Source organism: Papio anubis, chromosome 4 (genome assembly GCF_008728515.1).
Source record: "Papio anubis isolate 15944 chromosome 4, Panubis1.0, whole genome shotgun sequence".
Taxonomy (NCBI): Eukaryota; Metazoa; Chordata; class Mammalia; order Primates; family Cercopithecidae; genus Papio; species Papio anubis.
The window spans coordinates 18,447,211-18,452,423 of NC_044979.1; positions in this window are offsets into that span (position 1 = coordinate 18,447,211).

The following is a 5,213-nucleotide window of genomic DNA, read 5'->3' on the forward strand; positions in this document are numbered from 1 at the left end:
TCAAACAATTTATCAGTATCATCATCATCATCATCATCATCATCATTTTGAGATGGGATTTTGCTCTGTCGCTCAGGCTGGAGTACAGTGGCGTGATCATGGCTCACTGTAGCCACAAACTCCTGGGCTCAAGCAGTCCTTCTGCCTTGGCTTTGCAAAGCACTGGGATTACAGACATGAGCCACCACACTCTGCCTGTTTCATTATTTTTTTAATCCCTGGAGACCCTCCTTTTGGAGCCTTCCATCCTCTCCAATCTGAGATATTATTCTCTAGGTCTCTGCTCAGCTCTCGTCCTGGGGTTTCTTTTTACCATTCTCCCATGTTTCATGGATCTTTGCAGGAAGTATTTAAGCAGCTCAGCATAAAATCGCCCTTCCTAGAATTGTACTACTAATTCCTGACCTTCTGTCCTAATCTCTGTGAGTAGGTCATTGTTTTGATATGTACAAGACAATTTACACCTAGTACCTAACTTTGTTCTTTTCTTAAAAAAAAAAAAACAAAAAAACCCAGCTGTACTGAGGTATACTCGATACACAATAAACTGCATGTAATGAGTTGGACAAGGCAATGGGTTTGGACATATGCATATTCCCACGAAACCATCACCACAATGAGGGTAATAGACATCTCCATCACCTCCAAAACTTTCCTTGTGTCCATTTGTCCTTGTGTCTTCTTGCCCAGGGAAGGTCATCCTACCCCTAACTTCTAGCTCCAGGATGGGGACTCTCATTCCTGCTCACAGACTTCCTTGAGCCCAGTGGGCACCTCAGATTCTTGAATTTATTGTCCCTTGGATTCCACGTCACTGTGCCCTCTTCAGTATATAGAGGAAAAATATAGACTGTGAAGTCACCCAGACCTGGGGTCAAATCTCACCTGCTCCTCTTACTAGCTGAATAACTAGGCAAACGAAGTCTTATTTTCCATATTAGAGAAACCAGGGATCATAATACCACTTGCATGAAGACTGTTGTAAGGATTAAATGGGACAATATATACTAAGCAGCCTGGAGAGTTCCTGGCACAGGAACTCTGTTTTCCATTCTCTATTATATTGTCTCCGATCCCATTGCCAACACAGCTTTTTCTGCGTTGTCATCTGGTTTTACCATTTCCTTTGGACAATGTTTATTTGTTTGTTTGTTTGTTTGTTTATTTATTTATTGACAGGCTTACCCTTCTCCATGCATCCGCCCCTGGGTCTGATTCTCCAGCCCCAACTGCCTCCACCTCTCCCATACTTTGATACTTCCCTTTGGCCTCATTCAAGAACTTGGTCTAATTTGTTTTTTTTTTTTTTTTTGAGACGGAGTCTCACTCTGTCGCCCAGGCTGGAGTGCAGTGGCGCCATCTCGGCTCACTGCAACCTCTACGTCCCAGGTTGAAGCGATTCTCCTGCCTCAGTCTCCTGAGTAGCTGGGATTACAGGTGCTTACCACCACATCCGGCTGATTTTTGTATTTTTAGTAGAGACGGGGTTTCACCATGTTGGCCAAACTGGTCTTGAACTCCTCACCTCAAGTGATCCGCCCGCCTTGCCCTCCCAAAGTGCTGAGATACAGATGTGAGCCACCGTGCGCGGCCTGGTCTAATTTCAAATAGAACTTTTCTAGTCTGCCTAATCCTGCTACAAATAAGTGGGTCAAATCAATACTCAGTCACATGTCCATCTTTTTTGGTAGAGAGTATTTTCTAGCTCAAAGACGTCCACTGATAAGAGAGATGAAAACAAAATAGAAATGGAGCAATTTTGCTTTATCATCCACCAGTATCACACCATCTGCCCCAAGCATCATGCCTACACCTCTCTTGCTCGCTCTTCTCTTTCTAAATATAGATTAAAGAGTCCTTTTAGTTGTCCTTAACTTATTTTGGCAAGGCCCGGCTCATCCTAGGCTTTAATCTTCCTGACACCTTTTCTACAAGTCTGTGCTGCAATTCTGCGTTTGTTCTTGATAGAATGTCCCTTTCTCTAAGTCCTCTGAAAATCTTGGCTCTTCAGAGCTCCCTGTGTACCTCATGCTTAACCCTTTGCTCACTGTTTTACTAATCATTTTCTTTTTGTGTGTGTGTGACGGAGTCTGGCTGTGTCGCCCAGGCTGGAGAGCAGTGGCGCGATCTCGGCTTACTGCACGCTCCGCCTCCCGGGTTCACGTCATTCTCTTGCCTCAGCCTCCCGAGTAGCTGGGACTACAGGCGCCCGCCACCACCCCCGACTACTTTTTTTTTTTTTTTTTTTTTGTATTTTTAGTAGAGACGGGGTTTCGCCGTGTTAGCCAGGATGATCTCGATCTCCCTGACCTCGTGATCCGCCCGTCTCGGCCTCCCCAAAGTGCTGGGCACGGTGGCTCATGCCTGTAATCTCCGTCTCAAAAAAATAAAATAATAAAAAAAATTAAAAAGCAGGAATGATTTTTGCCTTTTGTTTTCTTTTCCTTCCTCCCTCCCTCCTTCCCTCTCTTCCTTCCTTCCTTCTTTCCTTCCTTCCCCTCCCCTTCCTCCCCTTGCTTCCTCCTTTTTCTTTCTTTCCATTTTGTTTCTTTTCTTTTCTTTCTTTCCTTCCTTTTTCTCTTTCTTTTGCTTTCTTGCTTTCTTGCTCCTTCCTTCCTTCTTTCCTTCACTTTCCTCTCTTTCCTTCCTTTCCTTTCTTCTGTGTGTGTGTGTGTGTGTGTGTGTGTGTGTGTGTGTTTTTCTTTTTTGAGACGGAGTCTCACTCTGTCGCCCAGGCTGGAGTGCCGTGTTGCAAAGTTGGCTCACTGCAACCTCCACCTCCTCCACCATGCTCGGTTAATTTTTGTATTTTTAGTAGAGATGAGGTTTCACCATGTTGGCCAGGCTGGTCTTGGATTCTTGAACTTAAGTGATCTGCCATGCCTTTCATTTTCTCCATGACATCCAGCATCGTGCCTTATCTGAAACAGACCTCCATAAAATCCTGTGAATCCAGTTTATCTATGTTACTACATGATAAAGTTGTCCTTTTCAATGTAATTGTTAAAATATCTTTAAACTTATTCTTTCTCAAACATATGGAAATACAAACTTCTTTCTCATAACTACCCCTGAATAATAGGGCTGACTATATATTAATGATGATTTTTAAGTACTTAAGCAAAAGATAGTTGGGAATTCTGAATTCTATCTCCTATATTATGAAGAAATATATTAATATTTAGTGGTATTTTACAGCTTTTGTGCAAATTAGAAAAAAAGTGAAAACTTTGAATTCCTATTGGTTTAATTTCTTAATTAGAACCTGTAAAGGAATAAATCTGTGAGGCAATAAAATGAAGAGATAGGACTCACAATTTAATTAAATCTAAAGATTTATTAGGCCATAAATTAGTTATCCATGGGTAAAAACTTTATAAGACATATATGAGGATTTTAAAGACAATGTGCAATATCTGAAGTTATTACATATATATTTAGTGCTGCAGTTTTCAAGTCACAAAAGAATTACTTGGCTGGGCACAGTGGCTTATATGTGTAATCCCAGCAATTTTTGAGGCTGAGACAGCAGGATCACTTGAGGCCAGTAGTTCAAGACCAGCCTGGGCAACATAGGGAGACCATCGTCTCTACAAAAAAAAAAAAAAAAAGAAAGCTGAGCGTGGTGGTGTGAGCCTGTAGTTCCAGCTACTACTACTGTGGAGGCTGAGGTGGAAAGATTGCACCACTGCACTCCAGCCTGAGCAACAGAGCAACACCTTGTCTCTAAAATAAAATAAAAAAAAAAAAAAGAAAAGAAAAAAAGAATTATTCATCGTTTGGATTCAATATGAAAGAGATTCTTTGAATTTTAAAAATATTGGCCGGGAGCAGTGGCTGATGCCTGTAATCCCAGCACTTTCGGAGGCTGAGGCAGGTGGATCACCTGAGGTCAAGAGTTCGAGACCTGCCTGGCCAACATGGCGAAACCCCATCTCTACTAGAAATACAAAAATTAGCCAGGTGTGGTGGTACATGCCTGTAATCCCAGCTACTTGGGAGGTTGAGGCGGGAGAATCACTTGAACCTGGAAGGTGGAGGTTGCAGTGAGCCGAGATTGTGCCACACTCTAGCGTGGGTGTTGCTGTGAGACTCTGTCTCAAAAAAAAATTGTTTATTGATCATAAGGAGTGACTGTTGATTACCATCAATCAGAAACACGGATGAATCACCCCCAAAATAAGAATGGAAAAAAATTTATTAGAACATGCCCAGAATTTTCCATTATAGTATTTATCAACTTTTTCTTTATACTTATAATACTGCTAAACAGACTGCCTTCAGTGTTTAATAAATGTCTGTGGTTGTTGATATAGTAGGGTTTTTTCCACTGTCTCTCATTCAATCCCCTGTGAAGATACATATCTCAGCCTTATTTATTGATAGGTACTACCTTGATGATTTTGTTTGCCTCTTATAATGTGAAAAACCAAACATCTAACATTAAATAAATCAACAGAAGAATCTACTTGAATTGAGAGTAATATTTTCCTACATTTCTTGAAAGGTAAAATTTTTCCTATTTCATAAAGGGAGGTGATGAAGGACACAGAATTTCTTTCAATGTTTTGTCCTTTAGGACATCCTTTAGGACGAAACATTTTCTGATTAGCCCCAGTCTGGGTTAGGTGTCCCTCCTCCATGCAGCTGCAGCTCTTTGTGTTTTTCTCCACCACGGTACTGAGTATATTAGGTTGCAATTTCATATGTAATTGTCTATCTCTTTTGCAGAATGGGAGCCCTTGGAGAACAGAGAATGTGTCTTTGATCCCTGTGTGCTTAGCAACTATCATATGTTTATAGTGGACAATAATGACAAATGAATGGATGGATGAATGCATTTTACTTTTAAATTTAGCCAACCCCTCAGGCTAATAACAGATACACACACACAGACACACACACACACACAGAAACATAATTTTCTGGATTTAATCATTATTAAACGATATGTTATTTACCCTACCAGGAGTTTTTGTTTTTGTTTTTGAGATGGAGTCTTGGTCTATCACCCAGGATGGAGTGCGGTGGCAGGATCTCGGCTCACTGCAACCTCCGCCTCCCAGGTTTGGCGATTCTCTTGCCTCAGCCTCCTGAGTAGTTGGGATTACAGGTGTGCACCACCACACCCAGCTGATTTTTGTATTTTTAGTAGAGATGGGGTTTCACCGTGTTGGTCAGGCTGGTCTTGAACTCCTGACCTCGTGATCTGC